The following is a 24913-nucleotide window of genomic DNA, read 5'->3' as shown; positions in this document are numbered from 1 at the left end:
ATCCCATCTTTGCAGGGAGCCATTGACGACACAACGGCTTGTTTCAAAATCAATAGCAAAACTAAATAAGGCAGACCTTTAGCGGATGTTCTGTTGTGTGTCTGGCGATGAAAGATTTATAACTGAAGATGAGAGGAGATTGTCGGAAATGATTGGCCAAGAATGACCTCCAGCAATGGCTGATTCCGAGAGGGGGGACGAGTGCATCTCATGTCCTACATCGCTCTGATTGGATTAATAAATCAATCCCGTCCGCCCGTCAGGGGCTCACTCGGGCTATTTTTATGAAATGGGTTACAGAAAACCGGCAGAGTATTTGTCAGTATTGACTGAGACTTTGGGTTGATGGGGCTGCTTCAAAACTGTGGACAACAATATGAAAAACAAGAAAGAACTGGGATATCAAAAGTCTGTGTGTATGTCCATGGCGAGGCGCCAATAATAAGTTGCGTTGTTACACTCAAACATCGGGGGAAGAAGGTACTTAATCCCTTGCTGTTTTTGTCAAATCTGTCCCTCCTGAAATTTCGAGCGCTTTTTATTTTCATTGTTAGCACATCTTAAAGGGGAACATTATCACCAGACCTATGTAAGCGTCAATATACAGTATTCCTTGATGTTGCAGAAAAAAGACCATATATTTTTTTAACCGATTTCCGAACTCTAAATGGGTGAATTTTGGCGAATTAAACGCCTTTCTAATATTCGCTCTCAGAGCGATGACGTCACATCGGGAAGCAATCCGCCATTTTCTCACTTTCGTCGGTGTGTTGTCGGAGGGTGTAACAACACGAACAGGGAGGGATTCAAGTTGCACCAGTGACCCAAAGATGCAAAAGTGGCAAGAAATTGGACGAAATTTGTTCAAAATACGAGGCTGTGGGGAAAGCCGACGAAATGGTCAGTCGTTTGTTCCGCACACTTTACCGACAAAAGCTATGCTACGACAGAGATGGCAAGAATGTGTGGATATCCTGCGACACTCAAAGCAGATGCTGACATCAACTCCAGAACTGGACACATCAGCTTTCAGGAAAAGAGAGCGGATGAGGGTATGTCTACAGAATATATTAATTGATGAAAACTTTATTCATTACTCGCGGTTTTACGTAAATTATTATACATAAACTGTGTTTACCAATAATTTAGCTTAAAAACATTTATTTTTTTCAATCATTCGAGTACATTCGGGTAGTCTTGTGTAATGCAGTATTTTGTGTCTATTTAGGTATGGTTAGCCTGAGTGCTGAAATCGTGGAAAAATATATGTTCTTAGCGCGCCTGAAATGGGCTGTCTGCACTCTCAAAGTGCATGTTGTTGCCAAATGTATTTAATATGCTGTAAACCTAGTTCATAGTTGTTAGTTTCCTTTAATGCCAAACAAACACATACCAATCGTTGGTTAGAAGGCGATCGCCGAATTCGTCCTCGCTTTCTCCCGTGTCGCTGGCTGTCGTGTCGTTTTTGTGGGTTTCGCTTGCATACGGTTCAAACCGATATGGCTCAATAGCTTCAGTTTCTTCTTCAATTTCGTTTTCGCTACCTGCCTCCACACTACAACCATCTGTTTCAATACATGCGTAATCTGTTGAATCGCTTAAGCCGCTGAAATCCGAGTCTGAATCCGAGCTAATGACGCTATACCTTGCTGTTCTTTCCGCCATGTTTGTTTGTATTGGCATCTCTGTGTGACGTCACAGGAAAATGGACGGGTGTTTATAACGATGGTTAAAATCAGGCACTTTGAAGCTTTTTTAGGGATATTGCGTGATGGGTAAAATTTTGAAAAAAACTTCGAAAAATAAAATAAGCCACTGGGAACTGATTTTTAATGGTTTTAACCCTTCTGAAATTGTGATAATGTTCTCCTTTAAGTCAAACATCACTGAAGGCCTAGGTGGGAAACGCACGACCCGCCACTGTTTATAACTAATAATTAATTATAGTTACAAACAGAAACAGCACTAAATGTTTTCTTATCGTCTGCTGTCTGTTCTGTCGTCCAAACCGTATTTTCCGGACCGTAGGGCGCACCGGATTATAAGGCGCACTGCCGATGAGCGGGTCTAGTCGGGTCTATTTTCCAGTGACGTGCGGTGAGGTTGATGGCTGGTGAGGCACTGACTTCATCACAGTCAGATTTACAAACATATGAACCCTAAAGAGTATCTTATTCACCATTTGATTGGCAGCAGTTAACGGGTTATGTTTAAAAGCTCATACCAGCATTCTTCCCTGCTTGGCACTCAGCATCAAGGGTTGGAATTGGGGGTTAAAACACCAACAATTATTCCCGGGCGCGGCGCCGCTGCTGCCCACTGCTCCCCTCACCTCCCAGGGGGTGATCAAGGGATGGGTCAAATGCAAAGGACAAATTTCACCACACCTAGTGTGGGTGTGTGACAATCATTGGTACTTTAACTTAACTTTAACTTTACACATACAAACTGTAGCACACAAAAAAGCACATTTAATAAAAAAAAACGTTATTATGGTCTTAGCTTTACTTATAAGAGCGGGAACAGTGGTGTTCGTGTTGGAGGAGTTGTGAATGAATGAAATATGAAATCCGTGCTGCAGTCTGCAGGTGTACCTAATGTTGTGTCCCTGCAGTCGTTCACGGCTCCTCCGGCGCGAAAATTGTTGTTTTTGCACTTTTTGGCTTCTTGTTAAGTGACTTTTTTTGGGTGGATTCGGTCTTGCATGTGGAGGGTTTGGGTGTGGGCTTTGGTTGGTGTGGTGCTCCCGTCGGGGGGTGCAGTCTGCGGCGGGGAGTGCATTAACCGGCACCAGGAGGCGGGATTACGCGAGCCTCACACAGTGCGTCTTCGCAGCCGTTTTATGATTGCTCAGCACAAGAAATACGTTACACACATACAGTTGTTGACAAAATACACTGTACATTATATACCTCAGCTAACTAAACTATGGAAATGTATAATATAATTCATATAGCAATACGGTCTCACTGCACAGCAGGCCAGCAGTTAGCCGAGTCATTGCGCAATCCATGTTGAGGCACAACTGAATGACGTGCCTCAACTAGCTGCTGATCACCGCACCGTCTCTTCTCAGTATTTGAACGGCAAATGTGAAAATTCAGCGATTTTGAATAAAAATGATCTAAAACTGGTGAAGTTAAATGGAAAATAACTTTATAGTATAATCACTGGATACATATAACAATTTAATTATTTTTTTTTCTTTTTACATTTTTTTTCTTTCCATGATGGCAGGTGAGGCTCCGCCTCACCTACCTCCAGTGACCGCACGTCACTGCTATTTTCATACCAAAGGTGCCCCGGATTACAAGGCGCATTAAAGGGGTCATATTATGATTCTTTTTCTACATTTAAAACACTTCCTTGTTGTCTACATCAGTGGTCCCCAACCACCTGGCTGCGGCCGTGGACCGATTGGTACCGGGCCGCACAAGAAATAAAAAAAAATTAAATAAAGAAAAAGGTTTTTATTTTTATTTTATTTTTATTAACATAAAAAAACACAAGATACACTTACAATTAGTGCACCAACCCAAAAAAACTCCCTCCCCCACTCATTCACACTCATTCCCACAAAAGGGTTGTTTCTTTCTGTCATTAATATTTCTGGTTCCTACATTTTACATCAATATTGAGCAATACAGTCTGCAGGGATACAGTCCGAAAGCACGCATGATTGTATTTTTTTATGACAAAAAAATCTAAAAAAAGGGACACATTTTCAAGCGTTGACCGGTCCGCAGTTACAAAAAGGTTGGGGGCCGCTGGTCTACATAACATGTAATGGTGGTCCTTTGGTCAAAATGTTGTATAGATGATGTTTTACAGATCATCTTCAAGCCGCTTTCTGACCATCTCTTCAGGATGCACCGTTTTTGGGCGGTCTTATCCCCTTGGCTCCACTTTGGTAGCGTCTTCTCCCCGTCATCTTTTGTTGTAGTTTTTAGCGATTAAAAACAGAATTCCCCTCCCCAAACAAAGTGGATTAAAGACCTGAAAAGGAAAGACAAATAAACATAAGCAAGACAGCAAAACGGGGAAGGGCGGCGGAAGGACATTGGTAGCGGGTCGCCAAACTGCGGCCTCAATGCTTGGTCACGTGACCCCGAATCCAGCGGGAAAGAGACCAGTGCTGACGGCGAGATTGACGTCGCTGCACCTGGCGAGGCGGATTCAGGCCGGTGTGTGACGGCTGCAAGAAATCCCCAAATGGCAAGGTGGGCATGCGTGGGGTACGCGCCTCTGCCGCTGACGAGGACGAGGAGCACGGGTGACCGGCGGGGGCCTTCGCAGCAGACGAGGAGAGCGAGTGCCATGCGGGTGCTTCTGCAGTAGGCGAGCCGGCTGTAGAGCTGGAGGCGAAGACGGTCGGTAAGCACAACCAGAATAATCCGTACATTAGGCACACCGGGTTATAAGGCTCACTGTCAACTTTTGAGAAAATGTAAAGATTTTAAGTTTGCCTTATAGTCTGAAATGTATATATATATATATATATATATATATATATATATATATATATATATATATATATATATATGCAAACTCCGTTTTCATATGAGTTGGGAAATTGTATTAGATGTAAATTTAAACAGAATACAATGATATGCAAATCCTTTTCAACCCATATTCAATTGAATGCACTACAAAGATATTTGATGTTCAAATTCATAAACTTTATTTTTTTTGCAAATAATAATTCACTTAGAATTTCATGGCTGCAACACATGCCAAAGTAGTTGGGAAAGGGCATGTTCACCACTGTGTTACATCACCTTTTCTTTTAACAACACTCAATAAATGATTGGGAACTGAGGAAACCAATTGTTTAAGCTTTGAAAGTGGAATTCTTTCCCATTCTTGTTTTATGTAGAGCTTCAGTCGTTCAACAGTCCGGGGTCTCCGCTGTCGTATTTTACGCTTCATAATGCGCCACACATTTTCGATGGGAGACAGGTCTGGACTGCAGGCGGGCCAGGAAAGTACCGGCACTCTTTTTTTTTTACAAAGCCATGCTGTTGTAACACGTGCTGAATGTGGCTTGGCATTGTTTTGCTGAAATAAGCAGGGGCGTCCATGAAAAAGACGGCGCTTAGATGGCGGCATATGTTGTTCCAAAACCTGTATATACCTTTCAGCATTAATGGTGCCTTCACAGATGTGTAAGTTACCCATGCCTTGGGCACTAATGCACCCCCATACCATCACAGATGCTGGCTTTTGATCTTTGCGTCGATAACAGTCTGGATGGTTCGCTTCACTTTTGGTCCGGATGACACGATGTTGAATATTTCCAAAAACAATTTGAAATGTGGACTCGTCAGACCACAGAACACTTTTCCACTTTGCATGAGTCCATCTTAGATGATCTCGGGCCCAGAGAAGCCGGCGGCGTTTCTGGATGTTGTTGATAAATGGCTTTCGCTTTGCATAGTAGAGCTTTAACTTGCACTTACAGATGTAGCGACCAACTGTATTTAGTGACAGTGGTTTTCTGAAGTGTTCCTGAGCCCATGTGGTGATATCCTTTAGAAATTGATGTCGGTTTTTGATACAGTGCCGTCTGAGGGATCGAAGGTCAAGGTCATTCAATGTTGATTTCCGGCCATGCCGCTTACGTGGAGTGATTTCTCCAGATTCTCTGAACCTTTTGATGATATTATGGACCGTAGATGTTGAAATCCCTAAATTTCTTGCAATTGCACTTTGAGAAACGTTGTTCTTAAACTGTTTGACTATTTGCTCACGCAGTTGTGGACAAAGGGGTGTACCTCGCCCCATCCTTTCTTGTGAAAGACTGAGCATTTTTTGGGAAGCTGTTGTTATACCCAATCATGACACCCACCTGTTCCCAATTAGCCTGCACACCTGTGGGATGTTCCAAATAAGTGTTTGATGAGCATTCCTCAACTTTATCAGTATTTATTGCCACCTTTCCCTACTTCTTTGTCATGTGTTGCTGGCATCAAATTCTAAAGTTAATGATTATTTGCAAAAAAAAAAAAAGTTTATCAGTTTGAACATCAAATATGTTGTCTTTGTAGCATATTCAACTGAATATGGGTTGAAAATTATTTGCAAATCATTGTATTCCGTTTATATTTACATCTAACACAATTTCCCAACTCATATGGAAATGGGGTTTGTATATTAGGGCTGTCAAACGATTAAAATATTTCATTGAGATAATCACATTGTTCATAGTTAACTCAAAATTAATCGCAATTAATTGCAGATAGATAGATCATTTTTCTTCATTAATAAGTGTACCTCAGACAGATAATGTTCAGTGGGGTGGCTTTATATTGCTGCATGACAATGTTTTAGCCTTTTCTATTAATTAAGAAAATGTAATATTGAGCCTGCTAATCACTCTGTAATTGAGGACTCGACCGGAACATGTTATTAAATTATTTACACACTATTTCAGCCAGTCTGATCCCCCCTCACCCCCGGCCCCCATATTCCTAAACTGATGTACTATCATTTCTTTAGGTGCAAATATCCCAAAATAACATCACAAAATGATCTCTGACAAAGCGTGATCGTGATGTAAGACATTTTTATTTTGTCAATATCAGGGTTTACCCTAAATTGCCAAAATACCTGTGGTGTGGGGGCGTGGTCTATATGACATCATCGCATGATTTGCTTTGATACATATATTCTTTAGAAAGGCAAAAAAAATGACTTGACATTTAAAACAAATCTGTTATTATTAAGTATAGTATTGACATATATATTTGTCTTACATAATGTCATTCTGTTTCATTGTTAAATTGTTGCTGCTTATTGTACAATGTACTTTGCTGAGAATTTTTTTATTTTTTTTGAGAGATTTCTCCAATCCTTTTGGTCACTTTTCTCTAATAAAAATGACTGGCAACAAATTTAGCATCTATTTTTTGGTGTTATTGGAGACTCTGTTTGGATTCTATTGCTCCATGTCCGTGACAAAAAGCGAGCAGGTGGAATTATTTCCCATTCTTGCTTGATGTACTGTTCAACAGTCCAGGGTCTACGTTGTGGTATTTTAGGCTTCATAATGCGCCACACATTTTCAATAGGAGACAGGTGTGGACTACAGGCAGGTAGGAGGAGGACACGACGTCCACAGTGTCCAAAAACAATTTGAAATGTGGACTCGTCAGACCACAGAACTCTTTTTACACTCTGATGATCTCGGGCCCAGCGAAGCCGGTGGCGTTTCTGGGTGTTGTTGATAAATGGCTTTTGCTTTGCATAGTGGAGTTTAAACTTGTGCTTACAGATGTAGCGACAAACTGTAGTTACTGACCGTGGTTTTCTAAAGTGTTCCTGAGCCCATGCGGTGATATCCTTTACATGGTTTGTGATGCAGTACCGCCTGAGGGATCGAAGGTCACGGGCATTCAATGTTACGTGCAGTGGTTTCTCCAGATTCTCTGAACCTTTTGATGATATTACAGACTGTAGATGGTGAAATCCCTCAATTCTTTGCAATAGCTCGTTGAGAAATGTTGTTCTTAAACTGTACGACAATTTGCTCACGGAATTGGTTCACAAAGTGGTGACCCTCGCCCCATCCTTGTTTGTGAATGACTGAGCATTTCATGGAAGCTGGTTTTATACACAATCATGGCACCCACCTGTTCCCAGTTAGCCCGTTCACCTGTGGGATGTTCCAAATTGGTGGTTGATGAGCATCAAATTCCAAATGAGCTAATATTTGCAAAAAAATATTAAAGTTTTCCAGTTCCAACATTAAATATCTTGTCTTTGCAGTCCATTCAATTGAATATAGGTTGAAAAGGATTTGCAAATCATTGTATTGTGTTTGTATTTACCATTTACACAAGGTGCCAACTTCACTGGTTTTGGGGTTTTGTATGATGCTTTTACTAGAAACTGTGCTCCCAACTCCCATGACATCATTAACCAACTGCTTCCTTGTAATTCTGGGCCAAACCCTCACCTTTTTAGATTAAATCAACCAATATTCTTTACAATTACAAAGCCCAGTCTTTCTTAATTTGCATAGTACAGTAATGCATTTCACAGAATTGAAAATATATTACTGTATTATTGTGAGTGTGTATGTTGTCTGTCTATCTGCCCTGAGATGAGGTGGCGACTTGTCCAGGGTGTACCCCGCCTTCCGCCCGATTGTAGCTGAGATAGGCTCCAGCACACCCCCACGACCCCGAAGGGAAAATAAGCGGTAGAAAATGGATGTATTACCGTATTTTTCGGACTATAAGTCGCAGTTTTTTTCATAGTTTGGCCGGGGGTGCGACTTATACTCAGGAGCGACTTATGTGTGAAATTATTAACACATTAGCGTAAAATATCAAATAATATTATTTAGCTCATTCACGTAAGAGACTAGACGTATAAGATTTCATGGGATTTAGCGATTAGGAGTGACAGATTGTTTGGTAAACGTATAGCATGTTCTATATGTTATAGTTATTTGAATGACTCTTACCATAATATGTTACGTTAACATACCAGGCACGTTCTCAGTTGGTTATTTATGCCTCATATAACATACACTTATTCAGCCTGTTGTTCACTATTCTTTATTTATTTTAAATTGCCTTTCAAATGTCTATTCTTGGTGTTGGGTTTAATCAAATACATTTCCCCCAAAAATGCGACTTATATATGTTTTTTTCCTTCTTTATTATGCATTTTCGGCAGGTGCGACTTATACTCCGGAGCGACTTATACTCCGAAAAATGCGGTACTCAAGTATGATGAGTCAATTGTTTACCTTGGTTTTAGATATTACTATTATTATTATTATTATTTTTTATTATTATTACTCCCACTAGTGGAGTAATAATAGAGGATGGTGCCTTCACTTATAAATTGTACACCTTCTCTCAAGGACTTTCTCCCCATCAACTAATCTGCATGGTGTTCACTTTTGGCGCTGTCTTATGGTGTGTGAAGAGAACAAGCCCCGACATGAACCTCCTTCTTGTATGCAGCTGTCACAGACACGGCCTGTGTGGACTGAATAAAAGGTGGGTTGAAAGCAGACCCAGCTGCAGAAAAACATTTATGGGGGGGGCATTAATTTTTTTTCCCAGAGCGGCCCCTGCAAAAAATTGATTCCCCTTGCGTGAGCACACAAGCTTGTTAAAGCTGCACTGCTGGGGCTTTGTCTGTCCACAACTGATTACTACATGTAAAAAACTTATATTCGTGCTTATTGTAGTGCTATGTGTTTGGGATTATTCAAGCCTTTATCGTGTCCCAAAAAATGAAAGAGTTGGCTATTTCTATGGTATTAATGAGATTGTAAAGGACTGAAAGTGTTTGCACGTATTCATTAAATCAATGTATTCTTGGTTGCCAAAAAATAATTAAAAGTAATATTTATCTGTGCATAGATTACTACATCCCCACAGAGTGTGCATTATACATACATTTTTATTTTAAGATTTGTATTTTTATTATTATTATTATTATTATTATTATTATTCGCACTGTCGTATGCATTGACCTGATCACTGACTATACAAAACCTGTGACGCTTGTCAGCTGACTATTTGCGCTTAAATTAGTACCATGGTTGGTATTTTGTCCCTTACCATTGTTGGTATGTTGATTCTTCCGACATTGTTGATACAAATTATTGTTAAAGTGTAATAATTATTGTTACCTGTGATAATGCAACATTTGTATTATAATCCTTCAAGAAAGTAACAGTGAAACTCAATGTATTAATCACTGAATGGAGAACTGGGGGTGGGATTAAATAAATTATCTTCTTCCCATTCCCTTTCATGCTTACATACAATACCTTTTGCATTATATTATGTTATTACGTGTTGTCTACCTTGTACTTTTTTTCATTGTCATTGCCTAAAAAAATGTATTAAAAAAATAAAAATTAAAAAAAAGTTCAAATAGCATGTACTAATTTACGTATATACTTGATTAGTAGACTTAGACTTAGACTTCCTTTTTATTGTCATTCAAATTTGAACTTTACAGTACAGATAAGAACGCAATTTCGTTACATAAGCTCATGGTAGTGCAGGATAAAAAAGCAATAAGGTGCATATATAAATAAATAAAGGAATAAATAGGTCACTGTACAGATAAATATATTGCACTTTTTCACATGCGTCCACATTTATGGATTTATGTTATATTGTCTTTTTTTATTCCAGCGAGTTAATCCATTTTGGGGGGAGTTGAGGGGATAATTTAATTATGATTAGGGATGTCCGATAATGGCTTTTTGCCGATATCCGATATTCCGATATTGTCCAACTCTTTAATTACCGATACCGATATCAACCGATATATACAGTCGTGGAATTAACACATTATTATGCCTAATTTGGACAACCAGGTATGGTGAAGATAAGGTCCCTTTAAAAAATAAAAATATAAATAAATTAAAAACATTTTCTTGAATAAAAAAGAAAGTAAAACAATATAAAAACAGTTACATAGAAACTAGTTATTAATGAAAATGAGTAAAATTAACTGTTAAAGGTTAGTACTATTAGTGGACCAGCAGCACGCACAATCATGTGTGCTTATGGACTGTATCCCTTGCAGACTGTATTGATATATATTGATATATAATGTAGGAACCAGAATATTAATAACAGAAAGCAACAACCCTTTTGTGTGAATGAGTGTGAATGATTGTAAATGGTGGAGGGAGGTTTTTTGGGTTGGTGCACTAATTGTAAGTGTATCTTGTGTTTTTTATGTTGATTTAATAAAAACAAAAAAACCTAAAAAAAAAACGATACCGATAATAAAAAAAACGATACCGATAATTTCCGATATTACATTTTAACGCATTTATCAGACATCTCTAATTATGATGCGATAGTACACTAATATTGTGTAATTAATCACACTGGTTAACTCTTTATTTTTGACAGGCCTATTTATTTATTTATTTATTTTAAATCAAATTAGTTTCTCATTAATCTATCCAACAAAATCAGTTTCAAAGCTGGTCGACCTCTGGCTCGTTTACTCTTAAAAAAAAAAAATCTTAAAAGACGTAATGGAAATGAAATAAATGAACTGCTGACAGTGAGGTTAAAAAGTTAAAGTTAAAGTACCACTGATAGTCACACACACACTAGGTGTGGTGAAATTATCCTCTGCATTTGACGCATCCCCTTGTTCCACCCCTCTGGGAGGTGAGGGGAGCAGTGAGCAGCAGCGGTGGCCACGCTCGGGAATCATTTTGGTGATTTAACCCCAATTACAACCATGCTATGGGCAATGTGGGTACCTCACCAAAGTCGGCATTTTTTATATAACGTTTTCATGTGTTTTCATCGGTTTTCTAATGTCTAATGTAATTTGCGGGGGCAAGCACCCCTTTTCTGTTGCTGCTGCTGCTGAACTGCATGCTGGCGTTCAGACAACGTATGTCCTGTTTCAGACATTTCTAATGAATATCAGTGGAGCTGCCTGTTTGCTGGCCAGTCCAAACTAACAGGCAACGGCTTCGCCTTCCGCTCCGCAAATATGCGAATAGCCTTTTCCTTCTAACGAGGGCCACAATGCATTTTGCCGGATGACCCTCTTCCCCTCGACGCTCATTATAAAAGTTGTGCACAACTGCAAATGTTCACCTGGCAATTAGGGTGACCTGGCGATCTGAAAGGGGAGGACTGAAAATCTCGACATTTTTCCAATCCTGCCATACCTTCATTCATTTAGAGTCTAACCCCATCGCTAACCCTAATACAGGTTTAAACTTTAACCCCAATTGTGTGTCATTTGTGGCAATATTTAACCGTAACCCCTCAACCTCATTCCAACCCTAACCACTGGGGTTATATGCTAAAGTCTTCTTAAAGGCCAGAGCCTAACCAAAGGTGGTGCACATGCCTAACCCGAACAACCGTCTTGAATGATCCAAAGAAAGCTTGGTAAAATGAGAGACCAAAATAGAGCTCTTTGGGTGCTTAGAACAGTGTTTTTCAACCACTGTGCCGCGGCACACTGGTGTGCCGTGAGATACAGTCTGGTGTGCCGTGGGAGATTATCTAATTTCACATATTTCGGTTAAAATCTTTTTTTGCAAACCAGTAATTATAGTCTGCAAATGATGTGTTGTTGTTGAGTGTCGGTGCTGTCAAGAGCTCGGCAGAGTAACCGTGTAATACCCTTCCATATCAGTAGGTGGCAGCCGGTAGCTAATTGCTTCGTAAAGGCAGGTAAAAAGGTGTCTTATGCTTAAACCAAAAATAAACAAAAGGTGAGTGCCGCTAAGAAAAGGCATTGAAGCTTAGGGAAGGCTATGCAGAACGAAAGTAAAACTGAACTGGCTATAAAGTAAACAAAAACATAATGCTGGACGACAGCAAAGACTTACTGTGGAGCAAAGACGGCGTCCACAATGTACATGCGGACATGACATGACTATCAACAATGTCCCCACAAAGAAGGATAAAAACAACCGAAATATTCTTGATTGCTAAAACAAAGTAGACGCGGGAAATATAAGACATAAAACTGCTACAGGAAAATACCAAAAAAAGAGAAAGAGCCACCAAAATAGGAGCGCCTAAAACACTACACACAGGAAAACAGCAAAAAACTCAAAATAAGTCAGGGGGTGATGTGACAGGTGGTGACAGTACACCTACTTTGAGACAAGAGCTATATTGATGCATGGTTGGTTATGGTTTAAAGTCATATCTAACAATTGCGACAACGACTTTTTACTGTCAACTGAGTTTATGATTTCTGCTGGTGGTGTGTCCCCGGATTTTTTCAACGCAAAAAAGGTTGAAAAACACTGGCTTAGAAAAACCAAATATGAGCCTCGATAACTTTATCCCTACTGACAAACGCGGAGGTGAAAACATTTTTGCTTGGGGCTGAATGATTTGAATATTTGTAACCCTAACTACATATAATGCTAGCATACACATAAACCTAATGAAATGATGCATTGATATTCCCGTCATATTTCTGCATGCTAACAATCATACACGGTAATTATTATACAAAACCCCAGACCAGTGAAGTTGGCACGTTGTGTAATTGGTAAATAAAAACAGAATACAATGTTCACGAGTGAGGGAAGAGTGGATTGTGAGATCGACAGGCGGAATCGGTGCGGCATCTTCAGTAATGCGGACGCTGTATCGATCCGTTGTGGTGAAGAAGGAGCTGAGCCGGAAGGCAAAGCTCTCAATTTACCGGTCGATCTACGTTCCCATCCTCACCTATGGTCATGAGCTTTGGGTTATGACCGAAAGGACAAGATCACGGGTACAAGCGGCCGAAATGAGTTTCCTCCGCCGGGTGGCGGGGCTCTCCCTTAGAGATAGGGTGAGAAGCTCTGTCATCCAGGGGGAGCTCAAAGTAAAGCCGCTGCTCCTCCACATCGAGAGGAGCCAGATGAGGTGGTTCGGGCATCTGGTCAGGATGTCACCCGATCGCCTCCCTCTGGAGGTGTTTAGGGCACGTCCGACCGGTAGGAGGCCACGGGGAAGACCCAGGACACGCTGGGAAGACTATGTCTCCCGGCTGGCCTGGGAACGCCTCGGGATCCCTCGGTAAGAGCTGGACGAAGTGGCTGGGGAGAGGGAAGTCTGGGCTTCCCTGCTTAGGCTGCTGCCCCCGCGACCCGACCTCGGATAAGCGGAAGAAGATGGATGGATGGATACAATGATTTGCAAATACTTTTCAACTTATATTCAATTGACTAGATTGCAAAGACAATATATTTAATGTTCAAACTGAGAAACCAAATTTTTTTTTGCAAATAATCATTAATTTAGAATGTAAAGGCAGCAACACATTGCTAGAAAGTTGGCACAGGGGCATTTTTACCACTGTGCTACATGGCCTTTCCTTTTAAAAACACTCAGTAAACGTTTGGGAACTGAGGAGACACATTTTTGAAGCTTTCCCATTCTTGCTTGATGTACAGCTTAAGTTGTTCAACAGTCCGGGGGTCTCCGTTGTGGTATTTTAGGCTTCATAATGCGCCACACATTTTCAATGGGAGACAGGTCTGGATTACAGCCAGGCCAGTCTAGTACTCGCACTCTTTTACTATGAAGCCACGCTGTTGTAACACTTGGCTTGGCATTGTCTTGCTGAAATAAGCAGGGGCGTCCATGAAAAATACGTTGCTTGGATGGCAACGTACTGTATGTTGCTCCAGACTTTTGATCAAATGTATGTAATATTTAACTTGCATTAAAAAAAAATCAATTTGTCGTCATGTCTTTCATAATGATTGTGAACCCATCCATCATTTCATTTTCTTCCGCTTATTAGGTCCAGCCACTTCGTCCAGCTCCTGCCGGGGAATCCCGGCATAGTCTTCCCAACGAGTCCTTGGTCTTCCCCATGGTCTTCTACCGGTCGGACGTGCCTTAAACACCTCCCCAGGGAGGCGTTTGGGTAGCATGCCTGAACCACCTCATCTGGCTCCTCTCCATGTGGAGGAGCAGCGGCTTTACTTTGAGCTCCTCCCGGATGACAGAGCTTCTCACCCTATCTCTAAGGGAGAGCCCCGCCACCCGGCGAAGGAAACTCATTTCGGCCGCTTGTACCCGTGATCTTGTCCTTTCGGTCATAACCCAAAGCTCATGACCATAGGCGTGGATGGGAACGTAGATCGACCGGTAAATTGAGAGCTTTGCCTTCCGGCTTAGCTCCTTCTTCACCACAACGGGTCGATACAGCATCCGTATTACTGAAGATGCCGCACCGATCCTCCTGCCGATCTCACGATCCACTCTTCCCTCACTCGTGAACAAGACTCCGAGGTACTTGAACTCCTCCACTTGGGGCAAGATCAATTCCCCAACTTGTGTAGCAGCAGCAGTTGAACTGATTACGACAGCGTGTCATAATTACATCGGTCAGCCGGATAAAAAAGAATCCAGAATCTTCACATCTCGGCTGATTGAGCTTGTATCGGACACCTCGGTCTCCTTGGACGTATCCTCGCTCATCCATGCGGACTGGACACTGAGGGTGGAGTCGGCTCTCTTGGTTGCTTTGTTGGGTCTGCTCCTGTCTCTGGCCATGCTCCCCCCCACCCCAGCAGACGATGGCGTGGAACACCGCAGAGACCACCACAGTTTATATGTTTTTTTGTTTTGTTGTTCTTTTACTTTTGTGGCTGTGTGTAGAAGTGGGTGGTTGAATCAGCTCTGCTCTTTTAATGTATTTAATGTCCTTGGTGTTCTTTAATGTTTCTTTCTCACACACACGTTTATGTGTGCTATGGCTATGAGGTTTTTTTCACATTGGCCTCAGTCTGGACCCCCTCTCCAGGGGCCCAGGCTTAGACTGACAGCATTTACCTGTTTCTCACCTTTTTTTGTAAAGGGCGCTGGACGTTGGCAGACCCGTCAGTTATCCTGTTCTGTCTCCCTGTGATGTTTGTCTGCTCTGTGCTGAAAATTTTAATTAAAATATTTCTGATTCTGATTCACGGTCCTCATGGACCGACCTAATTAGGAACTGGGACTCGGTATACATCCCTGGTCACCACCCGTTAGGACGTTTAAAAGTGTAAAATACGGTCTGCCTTGAAAACAGACTAAACCGGATCATTTATTTTGTGTTTGTGCATGACTTCCTGTCCAACACAAGCAGATTTTTGCTAAATTGGATGTGGAATGTCAACGGCATGTCGGTGACGTTGCACAGGCGGTGGAAACGGACACATTGACTTGAATGAAAATGTAAAAAGTCCTCCGCCGTTAAATGGGTTATACTTGTATAGAGCTTTTCTACCTTCAAGGTACTCAAAGAGCTTTGACACTATTACCACATTCACCCATTCACACACACACTCACACATTGATGCCATGCAAAGCCCTAACCACGACCCATCAGGAGCAAGGATGAAGTGTCTTCCTCAAGGACGCAACTGACGTAGCGAGGTTGGTAGAAGGTGGGGATCGAACCAGGAACAGCCACTCTCCCAACTGGGCCACGCCGTCCCCCGACCAAGACGTTCTGCTGCCGTTTGGTATTCAGTGGAAATCCGGTGTTAGGAGACACGCTTTGATGAGCGGATGGGCAACTTACAAATGTTGGAAAAGAACTTCCTGGCCTCAGCCTGAAGATGAGTCGTGGATTGTGCTTCCAACAGGACAATACGCCAAAACATGTTGCCAAAGCAACAGCAAGGGGCTCAAAAAGAAACACTTCATTATGCTACAGCACTTTCTGACAGCATCTATTGATGCTATTGAGCGTGTGACTTGAAGTTCTCTACCACAACGCTTAGAGACAAGGTTTTCTTGACAGGGTAACAACCACAGCTGTTGTTGACTAGATATCTAACTTCCTGTAGTGATTAGCAATGTGGACTGCGACATCAGGATTGTTGTTGGTGCTGGAACTAATAATTCAGAACAAAGGAGGAGGTGAGGAAACGAAGAGGACAGTCGAAACAGGAATCCTTGTAATGAGGCAAAGAACTGTTTTATAAGTGAGAATACCAGCCGATGGATTTAATGAGACACTCCTCAATTATCTCAGTTGTTTCTTTTGTTTGGTGGGTTTCGAAATTGTGCTTATGGGGGCAGGAAGGAGATACCTTCATGCCGGAAATTACGTGGCTAAAAAAAAGCCGACCAAACACAACTGTGCGAAGTCAGAGTTTCTAAGGATGTGCACATCAATGTTCGCTGAAGGGTGGAGGAGCAAGCTGGTGTCGTTTTGTAGAAATTCTTGAGTATCTGATCAAATCTCTAGGCCTTAATTTCATAAAAAAAATATGTGGAAGGTGCTTGAATTTTCAAATTACAAAGCGACAACCTTGAAACCTTCAGGATTTGGAGACTAGCGCATTGGACGCAAGACAATATCCTGCGGATCCACTGATCCAGAAACTGTTTGATTATACCGTCACGGTTTTGTTGAACAGTCAAGGATCGGGTCAACTGGGAGATTGATTTAAATCTGGTCACCGGTAAATGTTACAGCGTTGTTCTCAATACTGCAAAAGCATGTATCAGTCAGTCAAGAGCACGAACAAGCCTCTGCAAGAATGAGCGTTCATAGGGAAGCATTCATCCTCTTTATGGGACAAGGGCAGACAAGTCCAGTGTGTGCAATGTTCAGTGATGGTTTCTGGGGTGGGGGGTGGGGGGTGGGGGGGTGCAGCTGGAAAGGTTGAGTTGCTTGGTGATTTTCAAGGTCTATTTTGGAAATGAAGATGTGTATTTAAAAACATTCCTGATGTTGAATTTTGTTTATATTTTACTATGACCTTTTTTTTTTTTTGGACACAGGTGAACTTTGTTATTGCAATTTAATGCTATTTAATCCCTACAAGCCTGTTTTGCAGGTTTCCCTGCTATTCTCTGCTCTTCAGAGGATTTTATTACAAGATTGTATTAAATCCCCTGAAGAGCCGGGAAACCTTGTAGGCTTGTAGGGATGAAATAGCCTGTTTTTTCCTGACCTAACGTATGTATATATATATACAGTATGTATATATATATATATATATATATATATATGCAGGTGCAAGCACGGTGGAAGAGGGGTTAGTGCGTCTGCCTCACATTACAAAGGTTTTGGGTTCCATCCTGGGCTCTGGATCTTTCTGTGTGGAGTTTGCATGTTCTCCCCGTGACTGCGTGGGTTCCCTCCGGGTACTCCGGCTTCCTCCCACCTCCAAAAACATGCACCTGGGGATAGGTTGATTGGCAACACTAAATTGGCCCTAGTGTGTGAATGTATGAATGTTGTCTATGTATCTGTGTTGGCCCTGTGATGAGGTGGAGACTTGTCCAGGGTGTACCCCGCCTATCGCCCAAATGCAGCTGAGAGGCTCCAGCACCCCCCGCGACCCTGAACGGGACCAGCGGAAGAAAATGGATGGATGGATGGAGGGGCAAGCTCTCATGGGATGCGGCAAGAAGGGTGAGAGGTAGAGGTTATTTTGCACAGGCGACCTAAAAGTGGCTGTGAACGTGCTCCTTTTGGACCCACACATGGCAGCAAAAATTAAGTCATCTATCAAAAACACAGACGACAGGGATGGGTTGGAGGGAGCTTGAAAAGAGGCCAAACTTCTCCTTGATTCGGCCATCAGCGCCAGACTCCTGTCAAGCCTCTCTGCCATAGAATTCTCTGCGGGGTTCATATTTGGCTTGAGGATTCTGTCGGGAATTGTTGGTGACAAACCCTAAGATGCAGAGACAGGCGTGATGCAGGAAAACATGACTTTAATGTCCAAATGAAATGCAGGAAAACAGGAATCAGGAAACAGGATAACAGGAACACAGCATACAGGATACAAGGAGAACTGGTGACAGCAAACAGTTAACAATCTTCAAGCACTGACTGGAGGGCAAGGCAGGTATAAATAGCAGCCGGCTGATTGACACCAGGTGTGGCCCGGCTGCCAATCAACAGCAGGTGAGGGGAAACAGAGCTCAGGGAGACAAGCAGGAAACAAAACCAAAATAAGAGCGCTGACAGGAAATAAACAAAAACACAGAGAATACCTACAAAATGACATAATGCAGCAGCCATTTCTACATACAGCTACAAAAGTAAAACACCAACAAAAAAAATTAAAAAATTAGCCAATAATATATATTGCGCACACACGATTGCACCATGCATAGACAAGCAACCAAACAAAAACATCATTCCAACACCCACACACACTGTGGTGGCCTCTGCGGTGTTCCACGCCATCGTCTGCTGGGGTGGGGGGAGCATGGCCAGAGACAGGAGCAGACCCAACAAAGCAACCAGGAAAGCCGACTCCCCCCTCGGCCGTATAGTATACAACATTCTAAAAAATATGTATAAAGCACATAGAAAAAGTCTATCTAACAACATTTAAAACAGTTATTTATAAAAAAAAAAATAATTTAAATCTAAAAGGAACTATGATTTTTAATACATCTAGTTTTAGTAATCAAATGACGGCAAAACAAAACAATGTAACTCTCTTCCTGTATTGTTTTTGTTGAAAAACAATAAACAACATAATGATGATGATTATGGTGAAAGTATATGAGTTTAAGTAAGCTGAAGTTTAAAAAAAAATTGGTGTATGTTATGAAATAGAAATATGGCCTTAATACAGAAGTCTTCAGAGTTAAACAGCGAATGTTGTGTTTGTTTGTTTTCTTATTTATTTCGCTTTTAAGGGAGCTGCAGTTTAATTAAAAACAATAAATATTTCATTCACAATTCTTATGTGGGACAAGCACACACATTTTTCTTTTTTTTGATGCATTCTAACTCGTAAATAAACTGAACAAAAATCAGCTAACAATGGAGCCAATAGGAGTCTCTCTATTCTGCCTATTTAGCGCTTTAATAAACATCCGAAAACCTCCATCAACGTTTTATACACATGCTTTAATGTAATGTAGTTACAGGCACATTCATAATAACATAACAGCACATTCATTTCACAGACGCATTACGTTTGCTTTTCACTTCAACAATAGCAACTATTACTAATTATTGCAGACTTCATGGGAGCCAACAACGACTACTTGAGACAAATGACGATCCAGAACCCTATGCTTATGTGCCTGAATATACGGAGGATGAGCCACAAGTTTTAGACGCTGTGTGCTAAACAGATCAAGCTTTAGTGAAACACTAAGCATAATGCAGCAGTATTGCTAAATGCTTAACGAGAAATACAAACTATGGATATAATAAAACAATCACTTACTGTACAATGTCTGCTCTCACTTGGATGCCGACTGATGAGATGTTCATATCACCCCGTTTTATATGAAGAATAAATCATAATCCTCACGCAGGTTTTTAATCCTCCGTGTCTAAATTGGATGCCAAAGTTGACCAACTTCTCAGTTTATGGCCACAACCTTCTACTGTCCAGGTGAAAGGCCTGATTTATAATCTACAATTAACTTTTACCAAATCAGAGACGATGCAGCAGCAGCAGCTCATACTGTATGTCAATAGCTGCATAAGTTAGTTACCTTTCTATAGTCCAAACGAGTAGTTTGTCTGCGTAAGGGCTTATAATAACAAATATCGCTAATACTTGAATACTATTTCAGGTCACAAGATGTAAATGGAGTATTGTTGGCAGTCTTTATTTTTGGAATAGTGTACTCCTGTTATCTACATCGTGAGCCACCTCGTACTTGCCATACTTTACGACTCAGAATGCATAGACCCCCACCCCTAAAAAAAACAAAAAAAACCAAAAACAAAACATAAGTGTTCTTGTCATACATAAGGATTGAAATTTACATGCAAAAAAAAAGAAGTGCAGTTCTCCTTTAAGTATACATTTCTATATTGTTTCTATCAAGTCTATATTCTAAAATCTACAATACAAATTAAGTCTAAAAAAAAAAATCAGATTAATTACACTTTCGAATTAGATTTAAATTAAATTAATTAAATTAATTTAAATTTCATTTAAATTAATTAAAATGATGTAAGAGAGTAATACACTGTGATTAGTTGTGATTAATCCAAACTGCATTTAGTTTAGATAATAATGAGTCATATATTGGAATATGGGATCCATCCGTGTGCTATGGGGGGTGAGAAAAAAAATGCAGGTTAAGCCTGGGCCCCTGGAGAGGGGGTCTAGACTGAGGCCAAGGGAAAAAAACTCATAGCCATAGCACACATAATCATGTGTGTAAGAGGGAAACATCAAAGAACACAAAGGACATTAAATACATTAAAAGAGCAGAGCTGATGCAACCAGCCACTTCTACACACAGCCTCAAAAGTAAAACAACAACAAAAAAATAAATTAAATAAATAAAAATACACTGTGGTGGCCTCTGCGGTGTTCCATGTCATCGTCTGCTGGGTTTGGGGGGAGCATGGAGCAGGAGCAGACCCAACAAAGCAACCAAGAGAGCCGACTCCACCCTCGGCCACCCTCCAACTCTCGGCCAGTGTCCAGTCCGCATATATGAGCGAGGACGCGTCCAAAGGAGACCGAAGTGTCCGATACCTGCTCATTCAGCCTACACTGAAAAAAATAACTCATAAGATTTACTTAAAAAAATTATTGTAAGTATTTGCACGCAAATGATTTAAGTAAAATTGAATGCTGCAATATCAAGTAACACTCACTTGCCAGTATCAAGTAAATTCTATTTACCATATAACATAACAGTTGTGAAGATATTAAGTAACAGTTACTTAATTACATCCAAGTTTTAAGTTATATTTATTTAAACAAATTAAGTAAAGTCTACTTGTTTTTCATCGGCAGGAACATCATTTTACTCAAAATTTTAAGTAAATTTTATATATCTGTAGTATTTGCTGTTATGAAGTAATTCAGTAGATTTTAATTATTTTCTTGTGCTTGACATTTTAATTTACTTGGTTGCATTACTTTACATTACTCACTAAAATTAGGTAATCATTGCCAGTTTTCTTTTGATAAATGTTACCAAATAAATTTAACCAATACTCTATGCATTTAATATATATGTATCACATATCACACAACTAAATTACAATGCAATTAAACAGTTTCTTTTTAGTTCAATCTTACAAACCTCTGAAACAGAGTTTCTATATTCATTGCAGAAATATAATACTCAACAACTTCTGGGAGAGGGTCAGGACAGAAACCGCCTCTTAAACTTTGAGCAGTGGTGTATGGATTATGTATACCCCTATTTAAATGGGGGGGGAAACAGAATGTACTGTACAAGTACTGCGTTAATAGTAAAAGTGCATTATATTGTACTGCATTAGAATTTGTACTAACAGTAAATTAAAGATGTATCTCCAGCAAAAGGTATTCAAAGTAAATAGTAGTAATAGTATATTTTTTAAAGAAAATATCCAAAGGTTGGTATGACTGGTAAACAACAAATACACAGTATTACACATTATACACCAAATCCAACATAGATCTGGTAACAGTCACTTCTCAAATATGCAATTAAAATCTTACAAACTACAATGAAAAAGTGCAATTTCAACATTTAAACCAGTCCTCTGACTAGTGCACTTTTAAGTATGCAATTAAAACATTAATGAAATAAAATCAACTAAAAATAAACAGCTTAAGGTGTCTAACCATTCTTGTTGAATAATACAATCTTTACTGTAATTAACAGATACCTTATTTGACAAAAAATGAAAAACATTTATGACAGGCAACCCACTAGTAAACCAAGATGAACTGGAACTCAGTGCTAATTCTTGACATTTCTTCACAAGAGTCCATGCATGATGCTACGTCCTCAACAAGGGTCCATAAATGATGTCAATTTCCTCCTCTAGGATGACAAAGTCATGACATGCATTTAGGAAAGCAACTTCAACTTCAAGGTGTTTACTTTTGGGGACAGTTTGAATCCATCCAGCTCCAGCATGAGTTTTTGGAAGACTTCAAAAGTGTAGCGCAAAGTGGGAGGGTATGCCAAGTTCAGGGCATAAATCAGTCCCATGAGCAGTGAGCAAGCTTTCGCAGTACTGTTGCACCCTGGCAAAATCTCATGGCCTTCCACAAGGATGGAGACATCAACTGGATCCTCATCAGCACCGTGGACGACGAGTATTTTGAGGATGTGGTTACTGACATCACTCCGGCTGTCCTCCTGCATACAATTTACAACAAAAAAGAAGAATGTTATTGAGAAACAAATAATAGAACTGCATGAATCATTCAAAGTGACTTCATTATCAGGGAAGAATGAACACAAGAATATATGTTCCTTTGTCTGCTTTCCTCTTAACTTTAACATTAAATTAACCTGTGTCATTAAACAATATTTTTAAATGATTAAAATAATGCTATACCAAGCAGTCTTCAAAAAGTTCCTCTTCCTTCTCGCCAAGGTACAGTATAAGGCTGCGGATAATGGTTTCACGCCTCATCTCAATGCTCTGTTTCTGTGAACAGATTAAGAACATGAACATAACCATTATACATACACAATGAACTGTCAAGTGAAAACACAAGTGCATATATTTGCTCGTGTTTTAAGTGCATGGACCCAGAGCGTGCAAGGGCATGGAATCTACCAAGTGTGAGGCTTGTCCTGTATGTGTATACTGTATGTGTCTGTGAGTGAGAAAAAAAGTAGGTCCAGCTCCCTGTAAAACATACTGTATGAACAAGCAAAACAAGCACACCTGACTCAGTCTGTCCAGGAGTGGCCTCATCTTGATCCCCACGGCACCTCCCTTGCACAAAGTCCACTGGCTCCTCCAAAGGGCACCCTGAAAATGAAGAGACACAATTTGTGGTATTAAAACAATGGTCTAAAATATTCAGCCACAATTTTAATATTACATTATGATGGATGAATAAGGGAAAATAACAAAGCAATATAATGCATACATTATTTTCTACTTGCCTGAATTATGAGAATAATGTTCTGTTCTGATTTGCTTCCTGTTGATGGAAAAATATTTCAATAAGAAATAAACTACATCATAAACATTAATGAACATTTTGTTTTGTCTAAACAATTAACACATGACAGATTTATTTGCGAGTAGAAGTTGTAATGAACAATCCATTCTTTCATTGAATTACAAAAACATGTTGCTGTGGGCTTCACACCGATAACTAGCTTCTTGTCAAAAAAAAGAAAAGAAAGAAAACTGCCAGCGAAGTCTCTTTGTAATCGCAAGCTGATGCTCTCAAAGACCTCTGGCGCTTCTGTCAGTAAATGTGTGTTTTAAAAACCTATTCTTGGGCATTTCTCCCAAACATTCAGCAGTATCGCCCCCTCATTCCCAAAGCACATTAATTAACATTAATTCACTAACGTTAACGTTACTTCAGTGTCGCCGCCAAAAGTTTTACAGAGAACAATACCATGTTCTACTATGTTGACGTCAGTTGATAAAAGTTATACCGTTAGGTTGCTGGTTTTTTAATATCCTAACTTTATTTAGTTAACTTTAGTTTTTATCAGGAAAAACTGCAGCCCTCCCACTACAGGCCAGCACGGACCAATGTAGCGTTATATGCTAATTTTTTTACCGAACTTACTTACTTACTTAACTTAACTTAATTAACTTATGAGCAGTTACATATCTTGCGTCAAACTACATGCAGACGTATATTATCACAAATTTAAAACAGAACGTAATAACTTACCTGTGGAATGACTTTCTGGCGCTACACCTTGCAGTGCTCTGTGAAGAGATCCTAACGGCCGCAGCCTGTTGTGCTGTGCGCATGCGTCGTCGTGCATGCGTTTCAAAACACTAGATTTTGAGAGTAAAGTTTATGTAATATTTTTAGGTTTATGTACGTACAACTATTAAACATTTAAATAGTATGAGGAAACATAAGTAAAACTTACTCTTCCCCCATAATTCATGTATTACGTTAATAAAATGTTTAATTTTACTTAAAAAAACTCTAGTTCTTACTGAATGTTAAAAATATTAGGTATAAATTATGACAGTTACTCTAATAGAGTTTACAGCACCAAAAAGTCACTTTTTTCAGTGTAATATAATATAGGTAATATAGACACTTACATCATGTGTTTCCTTCATTATAACACTTGAATAAGGCTTTTAACTTTTTTGCGACTCCAGACAGATTTTTTTATTTTTGGTCCTATATGGCTCTTTCAACATTTTGGGTTGCCGACCCCTGAGTTAACTTGTTCTTTTTGACAGCCCTAATGTATCTCCTGTTACCAAGCGGCCCCTCCCAGGGCAGCAATAAACTGCAATAAAAAGGCGTTTCGACATTACTTTCCGTTATGATCATCGGCACCGATCCCGACAATGCCGAGCACCCACGCGGGATTGATGGCGACTTTCATTCTTTAAATAACTTTTGAAAAATCAATGTTGATGTTGTTAATTTTGTGAAGAGTTTGGTCCGTTTTATATTATAATCATATAGTTTATCATTAACAAAGTCTAAGTAAGATTTAATTGTGCCCGGTAATGAACTAATGACACAATCATTATGACT

Source organism: Nerophis lumbriciformis, linkage group LG13, assembly GCF_033978685.3.
Source record: "Nerophis lumbriciformis linkage group LG13, RoL_Nlum_v2.1, whole genome shotgun sequence".
NCBI lineage: Eukaryota > Metazoa > Chordata > Actinopteri > Syngnathiformes > Syngnathidae > Nerophis > Nerophis lumbriciformis.
The sequence above is the reverse complement of the archived record's forward strand: the minus strand, read 5'-3'. Positions refer to the sequence as shown.